This window comes from Catharus ustulatus, chromosome 18 (assembly GCF_009819885.2).
Source record: "Catharus ustulatus isolate bCatUst1 chromosome 18, bCatUst1.pri.v2, whole genome shotgun sequence".
NCBI classification, from domain to species: Eukaryota; Metazoa; Chordata; class Aves; order Passeriformes; family Turdidae; genus Catharus; species Catharus ustulatus.
The window spans coordinates 9,773,915-9,792,988 of NC_046238.1; the positions used below are offsets into that span (position 1 = coordinate 9,773,915).

General features: G+C 56.2%; 1 protein-coding gene across 2 annotated transcripts in view; it reads left to right on the top strand.

Moving 5' to 3' along the window:
- RBM19 (RNA binding motif protein 19) overlaps positions 1-3,128 on the top strand; it is a 50,853-nt gene extending 47,725 nt beyond the window's left edge. For both annotated transcript variants that reach the window (XM_033075935.2, XM_033075936.2), the window contains exon 25: positions 2,689-3,128. The gene's annotated coding sequence lies outside the window, so the exon portion shown is untranslated. The remainder of the gene's footprint in view (positions 1-2,688) is intronic.
- The last annotated feature ends 15,946 nt before the right edge of the window (positions 3,129-19,074 follow it).

Below are 19,074 nucleotides of genomic sequence, written 5' to 3' on the forward strand. Positions count from 1 at the left end.
GCTGAGTAATTCACAGTAAATAAGGATCCAAATTGGCTAATCAGGGAGGCTTTCACCCCAAACTGGAGCTGGGAAGGGAGGCAGAGCACAGCAGGCGCTGGGGGTGTGCAGGGTGTGACCTGAATGGTGACAAAGGGGAAGTGGTGCCAGCCCAGGAGCAGGAGGTGGGAAGGAGCCTGGAGAAGGGAGTGTCTCTCCTCCCCTGGGAGCTGCAGGAGCACAGTCCCTGTGTTCCACAGGCCATAATTAGTGCCATGTCACTGGGTTTGTGTCTGGTGCAGCCCCAGGACCATGGTGGGCTGCTGGGGATGAGTGTGGACCAGGGGGATGCAGAGCCAGCATCACCACATGTGACATCATCCCCAGCTCGGGGTTTAGCAAAGCTGCTGGGACAGACTGGGAGGGCAGTAAGCACTGTGGTTTGTGTCAGGAGAGGTGTTCTGGGGAAAAAAAGATTTTCTTTGTGTTCTCTCAACTAAAATTTGGTGTTTTCTGGTTAATTTGCTCCTGCAAGAGCAAGCAGGGCAGAGGCAGGAGCTGTGTTGGGATGCATGGGGTGGGGCTGGGGGTCTTCATCTGCCAGCAGCAGGTTCTGGCAGGGAGAAAACATCCCATGGACACCCCCTGGGAGCAGGGAATGGCTCCCAAGTCCCCAGCACTGTGACAGGCAGAGTCCTTCCCTGCTGCTTCCCAACAAATACTCTTCCAGCAGCATCTGAAGGCACTGTTAGATCAAGAGAAGATAAAACCATGGGAAAAGCCCTCAGCCCATGATTTGGGCTGTTTAAATACGTGGAGCAGGAGCTGGAAGTGCAGCTGATGAGGAGCTGGAGGAAGGCTGCCCCTGCAAGGTGTTTTGCAGCTGCTAAATGACTTTTGAAATTGAGGAGGAGCCTCCAGCCACATTCCCAGTGCCCTCAGCTCCCTGTCAGGGCAGCACAGTGCCTGGACAGCCCCACTCTGCTGCTGCCTCCTTCTGCAGCAAGGAATGGCTCAGCACTCAGCTCAACCACAGCAGCTCTGTCCAGAGGCATTTCCCTCCTGCCCTTTCCTTCCCCACACCACTGGGTTAAGAACACTCAGGAAATTCAGCACATGGGGAGGGATGGAGCAAACCAACCTCTCTTAGCTTCCTTTCCTCTGGGACTTGGCTGCTTGAAGTGGAAGGGGGTTGGGGATGGGATTGCTTTTCCTTGGGGTGTGATCCCCACCCCTTCCCTACAGCTTCAGTCCTCCCTCACAGCCCAAAACTGGAGGTGGGGTTTACAGGGACAGCTTTATAAGCCATGAGGGATGGAGAGAGAAAAGCAGGCTTCTGCCTGTCCCACAGTTGGTGACCCCAAATCTTTTTGGAGATAAGCCCCTGTTAGCAGCCATCCCACTGGTGCTGATACAGCTGAGAAATCCAGGGCTTTTCTGTTTCATCAGCTTAGAAACCAGACCACAAAAGGCAAAACAATCTGTCCAGAAGAGATCTGGGGCTAGGCAGCCATGCCTTCAGAACCATCCTCTGTCCCCAAAATCTGGCAGCAAAGCCCAGGCTTAACCTCAGCCTCAGCAAGGCTGAGCCCACACTGGAGCTTTGCACCTGGCTGGGACAGGGATCTCTCCTGGTAAAAAGTAATAAATTTTGCATTTTGTGTTCTGGTTTTAAGCTGATGACATAGAAAACTTTGAAATTTCTCCCCCAGCCTCTGGGTGGGTGTGTGGGATGAGCTGCTGCCATGGGCTCAGCCTGAGGCAGGACCCCCCTCCAGCCCAGGGCTGGGAGTGTCCTGCTGGATCTGAATTACCCTGGGTTTTCAGCAGAGCCAGCACAGGCAGGGACAACCATGGGGTTGCTTTGGTACCCCCAAACTCTCTGTGATACCCAGTGGGGAGGCAGGAGCAGGCAGGAGCTGCTTTAATTCCATTTTCAGCCCCAGGAAACAGCGGGGTGGGCTGTCCCAGGAGCAGTTCCAGCCACCAGAAGAGCTGAGGAGGGGCTGCAGAGACATCACAGCCCATTGTGCCCCCCCGCAAGACAAACAGCACAGGCACATCACCCAGGCAGGAGCTCCTCTGCCAGAATCAGTGCTGAAAACCAAAACCTGGCAAGTTCCTTCTTTTCATGTAAAAAATGAGAAAGCAAGTCAGGCCAGGCTGGTTTCAGCTGGGGTCTGCAGGCCTGGGTGGCAGCAGGAGGGGCCACAGCAGGCAGGAGCCTTGCACTTCGTTAGGATTCAGCCCTTGGATCTCTCCTCTCCCTCTGATGGCTGAGTGTGATTGACACTTACAAATTACCCAGCCAAAAGTGTCGAGTCTTTGACCCCTGAGTAACATCTTTGGCAAGCCTGAGATTTGCCAGCATTTTGTCATCTAATTACTACAAATCCCTTGAAAATTCCCTGGCTGGTGAATTTTTAATGCGGGACAATTTCAATGTGAGGCATGGCGCAGATGGGCACGCGCGGCTCCTTCCCTCTCCCCCTTCTCCTCCTGCTCCCCTCCTTTCCTTGCTCCCCTTCCTCCCCCATCCCATTCCTTATCTCCCTGCTGCCTCTGTGCATCCCCATCCATGGGAGTGCCTGGGATCTCAGCTCTTCCTGGAGCTCGGTGTCCCCTCCAGCCCAGTTTCATGTCCCTTCACTGTTTTACTGAGGGAGTTGCTACATGGAATTGATTTTTTTTTTTCCCCCACCTTTCCAGGTCTCTGGCTGATGGATGGAGCAGGAGAAGCCTCCATGAGGAGCCAGCCCACTTGTTGCCAGAAGAATCCACTCTGGTGAACCCAAGGGCTGATTTATGCTGTGTCCAGGTCCTGGAATTCCCAGCCTTTGAACACTTTAAATTCCTTGTGTGCTGGCAGCTCCTGAGCATCACCTTCAATCCAGGGAGGGAGTGATTCCCTTCATCTCAGCCCAGCCTGAGGGAAGAGGAACCTGGAGCAGTGGACACTTCCCTGCTGACCTGGGGACTCTGACAGAACCTGCCCCTAATGTCTGAATTAAATAATTCCTGTACATTAAAAACCACATTCTGTACATTAAAAACCGTATTTTTAGTTTCCCAAACTGAGCCACATCTGGGTTTTGTTTGGCTTTGTTTCCTCTCCACAGCCAGGTAGTTTTTTGGGGCTGATGGGGAGATAAGGACGTTTTAGGAGGGAGGCCTGGCTTTGCCACGCTGGGCTTTGTGCCTGTGTCATTTCTGTCCCCGCTCCCAGGCAGTCGCCTCCCGTCTCTCCCTTCCCAGCTTTCAAAGGGAAAGAGGCTTTGCTTTTCAACCAGGGTACTGCTTTACATATGTAGGCAGCTGATAAAGTATTTTCACTTCGCCCCTTTCCCCTCTGGGAATCGCTGTCTTACGGCAAAACTGTTTTGTCTGACAAGGGCTGCAACAGATTACACGTGTTGGCTGCAAACACAGGGCCTTTTTTTGCCCCCCTCCCCCCCTTTTTTTTTTCCTTTAAAAAAAATAAATCTCTATCTCTGCAGTGCCAGGAGGAGCTGTGCCTTTTGCCTGGAGCCCCAGGAGCAGCCCTGTGTTGGGATCTGCTGGTGGCACCAGCCCCCCTGCGTGATGCCTCTGCCCAGACTGGTTTTCTCACTGAGGTTAATTTGAGCCTGAATCCATGAAAATGCCACTGATTCCATCAGGGCTGAGCACTTCAGGTGGGCTGGCTCAAGAGATTTTAGGACCAAAAATGCTGCACCCACAGCATCCCTGGGGGATTCAGAGTGATGCCCCTGTGCTGCTGAGGGCCAAGCTCCCAGTGTCACCCTGACAGCCACGGCAGGGAACAACATTTGATCAGCTCAGCAGCTCAGGGACATCCAGGACACCCCTTCCCAGCCCATGGGCCAAGGGTTTCTCCCATCTCTAGCTGGATGCAAGCTGGGATAGGTTTACAATTTGCTTTTCAAATCAGGCATTGAAAACCTTAGAACCCTCAGGTGGCACCAGCAGAGCTGAGAAACTCCTGCCCAGGTTTGTCCCCTGGCTCTGTCCCCTGAGCTGCCCCTTCCAAAAAAATCATCCCTTGTCCTCCCAGCAGCCCTGGCACCTGGAGGGAAGGGCTGGGAGGAGGTGGGGTTAAGCACCAGGGATGAAGGGAACACCAGGATTCAGGGATGTTTCACTGCTCAGAAGCTGCACACCAGGGCTGAGACGTGCCCAGATTTCAGAGGGAGGAAAATCACACTGCAGGGCCTTGGAATGGGCACCCAAAAGTGGGGGTGCCAGAGTGGGGGCTTGGAAGGGAGGAGCCCTGGGAGAGGGGCAGCTCATCACAACTCATCCAGGCAGTGCCTTGGCTGCTTTAAAGGGGAAACACAAAAAGTTTAGTGGTGGGTTTGAAGGATTAAGACCTGGAGTCACCACTGATGGACACTGGCTGCTCCCAGAGCCCTCAGGGGACCCCAGCTCTGAGCAGACTTTGGATGTTCCTGAGCTGTCACCGCTGAGGATGCTCAGACCCAGGGAGAAACTCAAGCCCTGGATCCACCCAGGCTGAGGAGATTTCACTGACATTCCTGTGGGATCATTCCTCAGCAGCACAGCCTGGCTCTGGGCACCTTGTGCTGGGCATTTCCACACCCAAGGACACCCAGAAGTGATGTGAATCCTTACCTGCTCTTTTCCAAATTTTTCCTTCCTCCCCCACCATTTTCACTTCTTCACCCATGAAGTCCCATCAAGGCAACAGGTCTGGGCCTAGGGAAGGCTTTGCTTGCCCTGAGTTGTTTGTGGAGATAATTAAGTGTGTGTTCTCAGCTGAAACCTGCCATGGCAGCACTGAGCCAGCCCTGTGCCATCCTTGGGGGATGGACTGGGAGAACCACGGGTGGAAAACACACAGGAGGAACCAGCTGGGAGTGACCCTCCCTGGGCTGCCTCTTGGTCTGTACTCATCCCTCAGTCCCCCATTCAGTTCTGGGGACATCCTTTGTGCCCTTTTCCAGCTTCTCTGGGTGCAGCTCTGCTCTATCCATGGTCCTTTCCCACCCTTCCCCGAGGATTCCTGCCCCTCAGGCTCCCATGGCTTCCCCCCACTCCTGTTCCTTGCAGAGCCAGGCCTGACTCTGCTCCTGGCAGCTGGGGGAGCACAGGGGATCCATCAGCCCAGCCCACTCAAGGGGTGTCACTGCTGCTCTGGGCAGGGCCACCCACACCCCAACAGCTCCCCAGGGTGTCCCCAAGGCTGGAAACACCCCCGTGCCCCTGGCACTCCATGAGCCCCCTGCTCCTGTCATGCCTGGCTGAGGGAGAAGTAATTAGTGCCGCTTGCTCCAGCAGGCAATGCCCAAATGTCAGGGGGAAAAAAAAAGTTATTGAGACCTGGTTTTACTCTGTGTTTGCTCCCAGAGTGTGTGTGTGTATGGGAAGGGATTTTGGGGGGTGACTCCAGCCCCAAAGCACAGGGAAAATCCCTTCCCTGGCTGTGCTGCCCATCTGCTGCCTGCCTCAGTTTCCCTTCCATCCCCCCTGTCAGGGACCCACCACATCCTCCGTGGGGGAAATCCCAGGTTATGTGATGGGGGACAAGACCTGCCCCAGGTTCCCAGGATCCAGCAGCTGGGGTGGCCCAGGGTGGCTCAGCAGCCAGGGAAAACCTTCTGCTTCCATTTAGAGCTTCAAAGCACAGCAGCTGCAGTGAGCTGCCCTTGCTTGGGTGCCCACCCAAGTGCTCCCACACTCCCAGAGCTGGGTGCCCGAGGCTGTGGGCAGGTTTTTGGGGCACAGGCAGGCAGAGGGTCCTGCAGCAGGACTGTGCTGCAGCCTGCTTCCCACCCTGCACCGAGCAGGAGAGGGAGAGAGCAGGAGAAAGCGGGAGGGAAAGGACGTGTCAAATCAATCATATTTAAACAAAAGCCTCTTCGGCCCAAGGGCCCTTTTAAAAGCTGCTTATTTAATTAAAAGTCCCATTTTCCATATTTATGGCCCTTATTCAGTTAAATATTAACCGCCTGGGCCAGGGCTGGTTTATTCTTTGGGAAGAGGCAGAGTTGGGAGGTTCATTAGGGGTTTATCAGGCAGATGGATGGATGGAGGGATGGAAGGATGTGGGACAGCTCATGTGGGCTCCTGACGGTGCCTGGGGACTGGGGGGATGACACCAGCACGGCCCTGTCACCTTCCAGCAGGACACAGGGTTAAAAGCAGAGGAATTGGAGCTGTTGGGATGGTGTGGGAGATGAGCAGGGACAGCTCCTGCAGGAAACCACCTGGAACACAACATCAGGCACGGTTTATGCCCCCAGCTCCCCTAAGTTGTGGCAGAATAATCATAAAAGCACCTCAGTTTTCTCCTGGGGTCACTGGTTCCTGGCCAAACCCTTGCCAGGACTGTTTTCCCCCAGGATATTATTCCCAGCAGCATGTGAGGAGCATGGCTGTGCCAGACCCAGCTCTGTGGGTTTTGACATCTCAGGGATGGGCATGACCTCACTGAAGGTTCGTCTGTGGTGTCACCACTCCAGGCTGGCCTTTGGGACCTGGGAACAAGGATCTCTGGGGGGTCCTTGGAGTCATGGAGGGGGCCAGAGCAGCTCAGCTGGCTGCAGTGAGTCGGGGTGGCTCCAGAAGATGGGGGAGTGAGGAGAAGCTGGAGTTGGAAAGGACCTTCGAGACCAGGGGGTTCCACTCCGTGCCATGGGCAGGGACACCTTCCCCTAGGAGGGAGGAAGGGAAAACCACGGAGCAGAGGAGCAGCCCTGCTCTAGAAGGTGTCCATGGGATCAATCCCTCTCCTGGCTGGGCCCTGGTGCTCTCCCTGCCACGGGGCAGGAGGATCTGTCCCCTCGGGGCTGGATGTGCTGGGAGATGCCCTGTGAAAGCTGCAGAGAGTGCAGCTCACCCGGACAAACCCAAATCTTGCTCTGAGAGCTCTGCCCACCCTTCTCCCCTTCATGTTTTGGGAGGCAGCAAGCAGCCCCCCGCACGGAGCATCACCTCCATCCCAGCACAAAGCCAGCCCTATATTCCCTTCCATCCTGAGGAACGGGACACGGAGCCTGCCGAGGGAGGGTGGTGCTGGCAGGGCAGGGGATGAAACGGAGCCGGTGATTTCCTCCGGGGAGCGGGGCAGGGACGGCAGTGGGGGTTGGCTGCCGGGGAGGGGGTGCCGGCAGGGGAGGGAGAGACACCGGGTTATCAGAGAAGTGTGAAGACAATAATGCAATCTGACATTTCTGAAATGAGACCCCCCGGTTGCCCTGGCAACGGCTCACGTGGGACCAGCTCCCGGGAGACGGCTCCGAGATGTGCTATAAATGATGTTTGATTAGAATTTAAATCATTTAGGCGGAGAGAAGATAGGCCTTTTGTCAGCGCGGGGACCCGCGGGGGTCACCCCGGGATGGATCCTGACCGGGCCAAGGATCAACCTGGGATGGATCCTGACAGGGCCGGGGTCACCCCAGGATGGATCCTGACAGGGCCGGGGTCACCCCGGGATGGATCCTGACCGAGCCAAGGATCACCCCAGGATGGATCCTGACCAGGCCTGGGGTCACCCCAGGATGGATTCTGACAGGACTGAGATCACCCTGGGATGGATCCTGACAGGGCCAAGGATCATCCTGGGATGGATCCTGACCGGGCCAAAGATCAACCCAGGATGGATCCTGACAGGGCTGGGACCACCCCGGGATGGATCCTGACCGGGCCAAGGATCACCCTGGGATGAATCCTGACCATGCCCAGGGTCACCCTGGGATGGATCTTGCCCCTGCCAGGCTGCTGACCCCTCCAAGGGACCGGAGGAAGCCTCTGGACACGGCACACAGGGCACGGGAGGAGCAAGGTGACTCTGGAATGCACCTGGCATCTGGGCAGTGTCACCTGAGCTTGGTCTCTCCCTAGCTGGGGCAAAGCCACCATTGGTTCTGCCGGCTGAGACCCTTGGCTTTTTCCGTGCTTTAGTTGAGATAAAGACACTTCAGAATGAGTTCTGCTTCCCTGAAAGTTTCCTTCATGTGCAGGGAGTGCAGCGTGGTGTCCCCTCCAAGGAGAGTGCCCTTCCCCAGGTTCCTCTGGGGATGTGCCCAGGTTTTCCCCAGCACCTCCAGACCAAGGCCTGGGAAACTCTCCAGCATCCAGAGCTGCTTGGGGGCAGGAATTTTGCTGGACAACAATCCCCTGAGCATTCCTTGCTTTTCCAAGCTCCCTGGAACACACAGTGAAGCCCCTTTTTTGCTGTACAAAGCTTTCCTTGGGATGAAACATATCTCCAGGCTCTGGGGGCTTGGAGGATTTCACACATCAGGGTCAGCAGGGCTGAGACTGAGTGAGGAGCAGAAATGCCTGATTCCCCAGCTGGTGGGAGAACAGTGTTAGAAGCAAAGCAGCAACTGGGCACAAGCTCTTTTCCTGGAAAATTTTAAAATTCCTTGCTCTTTAATACCATTATTTAGATCCAATGAACCTTTAGAGCTTGCTTTTCAGCTCCCCAAAAATGCCATCTGATCATGAAATTAGAGCTAAACTAATAAGTCTCAACAAATATTAATCTAATGAATTTAGCTTCTTTCTGTTTGTGGACCAGCAAAGAGGGGAATTGCAATGTTCTCATATGTATTAATTATGTGAATGTATTCAACAAACCTTTCCTGACTGCTTTGGTCAGGAGCCTTGGTCATGAATATTTTGAGTTTTGTTTCATGGTTGTGACCACCCTGTAGGTTCAAGTGTGGGTTTGGGGGAAGGATTCAGCCGAGGGGAGCCTGGATCTTAAAATCATTAAATGTTTTGTCCTGGGATGGACCTGGAAGCTCATCCCATCCCATCCCATCCCATCCCATCCCATCCCATCCCATCCCATCCCATCCCCTGTGGTGGGCAAGGACACCTTCCCCAGAGCAGTTTGCTCCAAGCCCATCCAGCCTGGCCTTGTCTTGCAGACTCTGAACTTTGCTGTAGAATTCCCCACTGCTGATGGTCTTTTACTTCAAATGAACTCTGAGTGTCTGCAGGATGAACTGGGTGGGAGGAGAAGCCTTGAGTGACGCAGGTTCTGGATGTGCACGTGTTTTGGGATGCACAGGGCTGGGTCTAGGGGCTGGAAGCTGCTCCTGGACACCTCTAGGTGGTTTTGGTGGCAACCCCCATGACTATAAAATCCCTGGTGAACATCTGTGCTATCTCCAGCCAGGTCTGGGGTGCTGCACTGGGATTTATTGACATAAATTGACATTTACTGACAGATGTTGTATTTGGAGCGGTGTGAGCTCTTCCTTCAGGGAGCAGCTCAGCTCTTGTCTGGGCAGGGCAGTGCTCCCCAAACCACCCCAGCAAGCTCTGCCAGCCCAAAGTTGCTGCTCCTGTGCTCGTGTGTGGCTGCAGAGCCAGCCCAGCTCAGGGGTCTCACAGGACCACAGGAACCTGCTCAACTGGAGCCCTCCTTCCATAGCTCTGCCTCTGGAAATGGGTTTTGGAGCAGAGACTCCCTGGGTGAGGTCCCTCTCTGCTTCCAGGGCCAGAGCAGGGCTGATCCTCCCTGTGCTGGAGCAGCATTTGAATTAAAGGTGCTCTGCTCAGCTCTGGAGCTTCTCTTCTGGGAGGAAGGCTGGGCAGTGAAGCCAGAGGGGGTTTAGGGGCTGGATTTTCCTCCTGCAGCCCATCCTTTGGGATTTGGGCACCCCCAGTTTGGGGAGAGGGGCTGAGAGAGCCCTGCAGGGGGGTGAGGTGTGGGCAGAGGCACCATGCAGGGCTGGCTCAGGGCCCCACTGTGGCACTGGCAGTGACACCTCGTTAATTGGCACGAGCTGGAAGTGCAAAGCCAGGGCAGGAACGGGCTTGTCATCGCCTGGGAAGGTGTCCTGCAGCTCAGCACAGACAGGACTTGTTACTTCTGGGTGGGGCCAGGAGGAAAAAGCAACGGGGTTTGTTCCAGATCAGAAGGGAATTAAATACAGCCTCCACCTGATTAACTGCAAGCTTTGTGCCACTTCACAGAAATGCAAAACTACTTGTTGTTGTGGCTGTTCTCTAGCAGCACTCTGCTTTTGGGGGTCACCCTGCACACACAGGCCTGGGGGCACCTCCCTGGGGATGCCTGCAGCAGCTCCTGCATCCTCCTGGATTCTGATCCCTGGCACACCATTAAGGAGCTGGAGTGGCCCAAGGTAATAAAGACTGATGCAGAACGGACATAAAACTCAATATATGGCTGTGTCTGATTAAAGACAAATTATTTTTGGCAAATATTAATGTTCCAGCAGGAGTAGCACAGCAGCCACTTCAGCACTCCTGGGAACATCTCTTTATTTCCTTTCAGCTTTTCAGTTTGACGTTTGAAATACCCCCAGGACTGGTGCATCCTTCTGTGGGAAAGGCACCCAGGGCTGGGGACAGGGACAGGGACAGGGGAAAGCAGCCCTTGTCACCTCCCTGGCACCAGCTGCTCCCTTTTCCCTGCCTGGGAAGAGCTGTGTTTGCAGCTCAGCTGAGGTCTGCAGCACCTGGCTGGGTGTGGAGAGGGTTTTCCCACTGGGAAAATACCTGTGCAGGGATCTGGGATGGTCAGTGCCTTTGGTTCTATCACAAACCTCCTGGCAAGGGGAAGGGGAAGGGGTGCTTCTGGGTGTGGTGGCCTTGGGAAAAGCTGATCCTTGGGAGGGGTCATGGCTGGTTCAGGGGTGGTGCAAACACTGGTTGAGAAACCTGGAGAGGAACTGGTGATAAAGGCCTGGAGTGACAGGACAAGGGGGAATGGCCTTAAACTGACAGGATGGGGTTAGGTTGGATATTGGGAAGGAATTCCTTGCTGTGAGGTGGGGAGGCTCTGGCACAGGTGCCCAGAGAAGCTGTGGCTGCCCCTGGACCCCTGGAAGTGTACAAGGCCAGGCTGGACAGGGCTTGGAGCAGCCTGGGACAGTGGGAGTTGTCCCTGCCATGGCAGGGGTGGGATGGGATGAGCTTGAAAGTCCCTTCCAACCCAAACCATGCCATGATTTCTGAGCCTCCAATCTGCAAACGTCCCTGGCAGAGATGAGAGGTCCCAGCTCAACATCTGAGAAGGCTTTGAGCAAAGCACAGAGCCAGGAGCTGCTGCTGGGGCCAGTGGCTGGCAGCACCTCTGTGTGCCTGGACCATCCCTGGAGCACCACAGCCTGTCACCTCCTTGTGACCAGGACATGTCCCTTTGTCACAGCCTGGCTCTGGCTGAATGGCAGAATGAGGGAGGGGGTGACACACACCAGCAAGGCTGGGACACTCAGGGGAGCAGCTCCTCTCATCACTGAAGCTCTTCTGATCCCTTCCAGGTGTCCATTTCCCAAAGCAGGCCTGTGCTTAACCCTTCCCACACCCCAACCTCTGTGGATCCACCTCCTGAACCTGCCTGATTTTTATCTTCTTTTTTTTTTTCTAAACATATTTTCTTTATCTCTAGACATTTTCCACTTCCCCTCGTGCTGATGCAGGCATCTTCCATCCCCAAAACGCCTCCGGGGCAGAGGAAAATGGCATCGATAGCTCTGCAGGCTGTCAGGAGCGCCGGGAGGAGGGACACCGGGACACCGGGACAACTGGAGGAGAGACAGAGGGACGCCGGGAGCAGATAGGGCCGCTCCCCCTCTGTCACCCCTGGCCAGCAGCAGCCCCAGCCGCTTGGTGCCTCTCGGTTCACCCACCCTCTGACCCCCTCGGCGCTGCAATTCCTCCTCTTTGCCCTTTTTTCCTTGGCGTCCCAGCCCTGTTGGCTGCCCAGCCTTTTGCTCCAGCCCTGTGGCTCATGAATATTCAGGCAGGGAGCCCAGGTTCGGGCTGGTTGGTGCTGGAAGAGCCCCCAGCCGTGCCATGTCCTGGTGATCGGGCTGGAAGGTGATGCACGGTGGGAAGAGAGAATAAAGTGAGGTCTGGCAAGGCAAACCCATTTCTGCAATTGTCTCGCAGCTCCAGAGCAGAAATCCCTTCATTTTTCCGTGGGAAATCGGGGGATGGAGCCGTGCCGGGTCCTGCTGAGGCTGTGTGTGAGGGGAGGGGGATTTGGGGCGGTTTGGGGGGGTCCCACACCTGGCAGTGCCATGGGGAGGTGGCACCAAGGCCCGGAACCATCCCCGGGGTCTGCAGGGAATCCCTGCTCCTGCTGCAGGGGGGATGGGGACCCGGAGGGGTGGCACAGGGTGACAGGAGACATCCAAAAAAACCCGTTGGAGGCAAGAAATGCTTGGATAGCCTCGCTTTGCTGCCAGGCCGTGAGGAATATCCCTTAGCATCCCCCACCCGCGCACGGGGCCGAGCTGCGGATGCAGCAGCGCCCCGGATAATAAACAACCAGAGCTTAGTGAAGCTGTTCTGCCAAATTTACACCTTTTCCCGGCGCACGGAGAGGGGGGCAGGAGCCGCGGCCGCTCCCCTTGATCGCAGCATCCATCACGGGGTGTGAATGGCCGCGCTCCAGCAGCTATCGAGCGGGGACCGTGCCGGCTGTGTCAGCTCCGCTCGTCCATCACCCCGGGACAGCCGGGCTCAGGGGTGCTGTGGGAGCAGCAGGACCCGCCCCGGGACAGCCGGGCTCAGGGGTGCTGTGGGAGCAGCAGGACCAGCCCCGGCTCAGCCGGGCTCAGGGATGCTGTGGGAGCAGCAGGACCAGCCCCGGCTCAGCCGGGCTCAGGGATGCTGTGGGAGCAGCAGGACCCGCCCCGGGACAGCCGGGCTCAGGGGTGCTGTGGGAGCAGCAGGACCCGCCCCGGGACAGCCGGGCTCAGGGATGCTGTGGGAGCAGCAGGACCCGCCCCGGCTCAGCCGGGCTCAGGGATGCTGTGGGAGCAGCAGGACCCGCCCCGGCTCTCCCGCACGGGGACAGGGCTGTCACAGTCTCGGGCTGATCCCACGCAGCCTTCGGAGGAATTCTACAGGAATTGCTGCCAGCTTGGGGCAGCTCGGGAAGGCTCCAGCTCCTCGATTCTCCTGGAAGGCACGGTGCTTCCTTCTGTCTCCCAGCTCTTGTTTTGTCTCTGTTCCCATCTCCTCATTCGAGTGCCTCTTACCTGTTTTTTTCCTCTAATGGCATCAGGCTATAAGTGGCTGAACAGTTAAAATGAACACCATCACGGTGGCTTTCTCTTTTTTCCTTTCCCCTTGCATCCTCTCTGGAAATGGGGATTTTTGCTCTCCTCTAGCTGCATTCCCAAGGGGTTGGGCCTGTCCCTTTCTCTCTGTCCCCTTCTTAGAAAACACCAGCCAAACTCCAGGAATGCTGAGAGGTCTGGAAATGCAGAGGTCTTAAAACCAGGTGATTTTGGGATTCAGGCTGGTGCCTGGAGGGAGCAGATCCTTTGATGATCACCAAATGGAGCTGGAGGAGCAGTATGGGGCTGGCTGCCCACCCCTCCTGCATAGAGAGGAGTTCTTGTGCAGAACAGGGAATCCAATGGGATTTTGAGCCAGAGGGAAGGGGTTGTGTGGACCCTGCCTACTGCTCCCAGTGTTTTCCTGGCTTTCCTCAAAGTCCCATGCCTAAATCCCCGCTGGGATGGAGGTGGTGTGCTCCTGTGAGCAATGGGAACCAGGCTGGTGCTCGGGGAGCTGAGTGGCCATGGAGAGCAGCTCCTGGCTGGGCTGAGGGGGTGTCTGGGGGACAAAGGATGGGGGTCCAGCCTGGAGCCACCCTGGGGTGTGATGGGTGCTGACACAGGCTGCTGTGAGCCCGAGCTTTCCCTGCACTGTGTAAATCCATGTCCACATATTCCAGCTGCCTTTGTGATTAATGCAGCTTGGTTGCTCCAAGTTTATTGCTCAGAAGTTCAGACCAACTTCAGACCCCCAAAAAATGTTGGTTTCCCCTCTCTGAACTATTTTTCTTTGCTGCTGGCAACCAGCAACTGCAGCATCCCAAACCTTGTGAGGAGGGTGAGGGATCTTCCTCCCCAAGCCAGGCTGAATGAGGGAAAACCAAACGAGATTGCAAACAAACCTCTTGTAATTTGTGGGGTCAATAGAAACATCTCTGCTGGATTTGAAGGAAACAAATGACATTGCCAGGCCAAAGCTTTGTGGATGAAGTCCCCTTTCTGCTGTTCCTTCCTTCTCCCCACTGTCCCCAAACCAGCTGTGGGTGACTCCACAGCTACAGGACTTTAACACACCCAGAATGAATGATTCCTGAGTGCAGAGTGTTTAGGGACAGGTGGGAGTGCCAGGGCTTGGGGGTCATTTCCACAGTGGCAGCTGCTGGATTCCATGGGATCCCAGGAGCCCCTCAGATCCAGGGCTGAATTGAGAATCACTTTGGGGTGATGCTGTGTGCTGCACAGCAGGGACAGGGAGATCCCACTCTGCTGATGGCATCAATGGGATTTGGGGCAGATCTGGATGGTGCTGGGGTGTCCCCCAACAACCTGAGCTCATGGTCCCCGTGTGCCCCCAGCCCAGACCCTGCACCCCAACTCCTCATCCATCCCCAGCCCTCACCCATCCCCAGCCCTCACCCATCCCCAGCCCTCACCCATCCCCAGCTCCTCATCCTTCCCCAGCCCTCACCCATCCCCAGCTCCTCATCCTTCCCCAGCCCTCATCCATCCCCAGCCCTCATCCTTCCCCAGCTCCTCATCCTTCCCCAGCCCTCATCCATCCCCAGCTCCTCATCCTTCCCACCCTGGGGCTCCCAGCTGCAGGCTGGGCTGGAGCTCGGGCTGCTCCGAGCTGCTCCTGCCTCGGGCCGCCTCTCCCGCCCTGGCTGGGCGTGCTCCATCCCCATCCTCCCCCACGGCTCTGCTTTCCTGCTTCTTCCCTCACAGCTGCTTTCTCCTTCTGCTCCTGCTCCCCTCTCGCTCCCTCCACTCTGCCTCAGAGACACACATAACTCTCCCGTGAAATATATACAGTGTAAATATATAAAAAGCCGGCGTTTGCCTGCTGCTTATGTATTCATGAAATAGTAAATAAATTTTATGGGATAATGTGAAGGCTGCCAGGGAGCAGGAGGATGAAAACTAACCCCTAATGAGGCTCCGTGTCAGTTTGGCACACTCGGGATCGATCTGCCGCTTCCATTTAGCGCCCGAGCGTGGGGGGGAGGAGGCGCTTCCCCGGCGTGGCCTCGGCAGCGACGCGCGGTGACGGTCACAGGGTCACGGGCTCGGCGGAGCAGGACGGGGCCGGGGCCGGGGCTGCGCTCTGGGGGTGTCGGGCCGGCTCAGGGGGAGGCTTGGGAGGCAACAAAACGGTGGGGGAGGCGTTCCTGGGGAAGGGATGCTCAGGCTTGGGAGAGATGGGGCAGAGGCAGGCAGGGATGCAGGAAGGGATACAGGGAGGGATACAGGGAAGGGATACAGGGAGGGATGCAGGGAAGGGATGCAGGCAGGGATGCAGGCAGGGATGCAGGGAAGGATCCAGGGAAGGATGCAGGAAGGGATACAGGGAAGGATGTAGGCAGGGATGCAGGAAGGGATACAGGGAAGGATGCAGGAGGGATGCAGGAAGGGATGCAGGCTTGCACAAGGACGGATGCAGGGAAGGATGAAGTGTTGGATGAGGAAAGATACAGGGAGGGATGGCAGGTGGGAAGCAGGTTTCTACAAGAAGGAATGTGGGGAAGGATGCAGGGAAGGATGCATGGAAAGATCCCAGCAGAAATGCATGGAGAAATGCAGGCAGGGATGCAGGAAATGATGCAGAAAGGGATGCAGACAGGGATGCAGGGAGAGCTGCAGGGAAGGATACATGAAAGGATGTGGGGAGGGATGCAGGAGGGATGCAGGAGGGATGCAGGAGGGATGCAGGCAGGGATGCAGGAGGGATGCAGAAGGGATGCAGGCAGGGATGCAGGAGGGATGCAGGAGGGATGCAGGAGGGATGCAGGCAGGGATGCAGGAGGGATGCAGGCAGGGATGCAGGAGGGATGCAGGCAGGGATGCAGAAGGGATGCAGAAGGGATGCAGGCAGGGATGCAGAAGGGATGCAGAAGGGATGCAGGCAGGGATGCAGGAGGGATGCAGGAGGAATGCAGAAGGGATGCAGGCAGGGATGCAGGAGGAATGCAGGCAGGGATGCAGAAGGGATGCAGGCAGGGATGCAGAAGGGATGCAGGCAGGGATGCAGGAGGGATGCAGGAGGGATGCAGAAGGGATGCAGGCAAGGATGCAGGCAGGGATGCAGGAGGGATGCAGAAGGGATGCAGGCAAGGATGCAGGAGGGATGCAGAGAGGCTTGCACAGGCCTCCAGGCTGCAGAGAGGACACTGCCCTGAGCAGGCAGGAGAGCAGCGTAGGGAGGGGGCACAGCCAAGTGACAGCCAAGCTGACACTGTCCTGCCAGGGCTCCAGCCCTGCTGTTGATTTTGGCCTTGCAGCCAGCCCAGCTCAGCAGGGGCTGGCTCCATCCTTCCCCTGAGACCCTCCCTTGGGAAAAGGCAGCTCCTGGGGATTGCCCAGGGCTGAGCAGAGCTGGGGTTCTTCCCTGCAGTCCTCCCAGGGAGCAGCAGCTCTGGCAGGGATGGAGGGTGATGGCAGCCCTGCTCACTGGCACATGGAGATCCCCTTGCTCCTGTTATCTCCTGCCAGGAGGAACAGGGGGGACTCGGGGACTGCAGAGGAGAAGAGCTGGGGCTTGGGAGGACCCACAAAATCCAGTGAGACCCTGGGCACCCCACAGCCCTGTGGGGCTCAGCCTTTCCAGGGAGCTGCCCTGTGTTTGGAGGGCTGTGGGTGCAGGACAGCAGGATTTGCCCCAGTGCTGGCTCCCCCACCCCTACCTGCTGCAGCAGGGGATGGATTTGGGTTATTTGGGGTATGATACAGCTTTTCCTTGAATTCAGTGTTTGAGGAATAGGGTTGTACATAACAGGGGAAAAGCAGGAAAAATGAGTGTGTGCTTCCAAACACCTGGGGATGTGGGGATCATTGGGCAACCTGAGAAGCTCCCTCACCCAGGGGGAAATTTTAGGATTTTTGTAGTCTGGGTTGGAAAGGAACCAGAAATGTTGGTCTGGTTAATCCCCTGAGTCAGCTGCAGGTCAGCAATGTGGGAACACCATGCCAGGCCCTGGGCTAGGGCTGCATCTTTCCAGGCATCCCTGACAAATGTAGAGCTTCCTTTAGAGAAGAAAGTGCTTGATGGAATGAGAGGATGAGAAATATTCACACACATAAATACAGTGAAGTTTTCTCCTCTTTAGTGCACCCAGTTTGAAGCCACCTTTGGGGGAGTCCAGCAGTGCTATGGGATGCAGGATGCTGCTGCTGCTGCTGGAATTTTGGATGGTTTTCCACCAAGGACATGAGGAGAAGCAGAGGTTTGGCAGCCTGTGGAGGTGCCGTGTTGGGTGAAGCAGCAGCGTTTCCCCTCCATCCCCTGCAGGCTCCTCACAAGCGCTGCCCCCACGCCAGGGACAGAGCTTTGCAAAGTCACAATATTCGCATTATTTACTGCGCTGTTTCATTCCCGGTGACCATCCTCAGCAGAGGCAGAGCTGCAGCCCGGATCTCCGATGCTTTCCGTGCCTTGCTGAGCTGCGGACAGGAGCGGGCTCGGCCCCAGCCCCTCCCCAGCCCCCGCGGCTCCCACGGGGCGGGACGAGCTCCGGGTGCCGCTGGCTCCCCTCGGCCTCGGGCTCCCAGCCCTTCCCTCCCTCCCTCCCGCGCCGCCTCCTCCCTCCCTCCCTCCTTCCCCCCTCGTATTTTTTTTTATGGACGGAATGAGATGGAGAAGTAAAAATTATTAACCCCGAGGTCAGCGCTGGCTGCCTCATTCCTCTCTAGCTTCAAGCACTTTCTCCCTCATCTGTTTCACAGACAGCGATGTTCGGCTCAACACATTTGCATATACTTATTGCATTTTTTTTAGTCTTTATCTATTTATTTATTTTTAAAGAGACAGAGCTGCTCCTGCCTATTTTTATTATTTTTTTTTTCCTCCTGCGAGTTTTCAGCAGCTGCTCTTTGGGATTTGATTCAGGCACAGCTCGCTGAGCGAGGACCTGCAGGGATGCTGGGCTTCACTCTCCTCCTCCCACCTCGCTTTCACCGCTGCTGTTCCCACGTTTTCCCTAGAAAATGGCTGAGTTGTCCCTCTCGGCTGCGGGGGGAGCAGGAGCAGGGTGGAGGATGGCCAGAGGGATGGATCCATCTTGCTCTTCATGGCCATACTTCCCCCTGGAGAAGCGATGGGGAAGGGCCCAGGAAGCTCCTGGAGATATAAACTGCTCACCATTCCAAGGCCACTCCTGAGCTTTTCATGGATGCCACAGCCAAGCACAGCTGGCTCCTCCAAAGTCACCAGCACGTCCCAAAACCTGGACCCTCATTTGGGAGGCAGCACCTCAGGCTCAGCATCCTCCTCCTCTTCATCACAGCAAAGCCTCTCCCATCAACCCCAAGGAATACCAGGGAAGGGGGAAGAAAAAAATAAATAAAAATTGGGATTGTTATATCTTAAGCTCAGCATCTGCCCAAAAATCCCTCACAGATATCCATAATGGTCCGGCAGCTATTAGAGGGAAGGAGGGAAGGGAAGGAAATGAATGCTGGGTGAGAAGAGAAAATTCATAGCCCAGCTGATACGCCATGATAAATAATTATGAGTTATTAATTTTAAATTACATCTTTAATGCGTTGCATGATTTTAATTCCCACCACAGTATTAATATAGGGACTGTGGGTTTGATTAATTTAAAGCGGAACAGAAAGGTGTCGATTCCCAGCGCTGGCGGCGGCCTCACGGGGCTGCACGGGAGGGAGGGCCTTCATCCCGGGATCGGGGTCGGGATGGCTGCTCCTGAGCTGAACAGTCAAAACCAGGCTGTGATTTGTGGGGTGGACAACAGCAAGGTGTTCAAGAGCCTGCAGCTGCTTTATTTCAGGGGGAAGAGCATCACAGGAGCACCAATCCTGCTTCCCAGGTGGATGGAGGCCTCCAGAAATCCTCCCTCAGCTGCTGCATCCCAAACCCACACGGACAAAAAGCAGGGAAACCTTTTTTCACCTCCAAAAACCCACGGGGTGCCTCCACCCTCACCCCCCAGCTCACCCCTCCTCCTCCTCCCTGCCGGGGCCAGGAAGCTGCTCCAAGTTTGCTTTGCGAGTAAACTTCCCCTAAGTGTGACAATCGCTTTAGCTCCCCAGCGAGGATTTACCGGGCTGCTGTTATCTC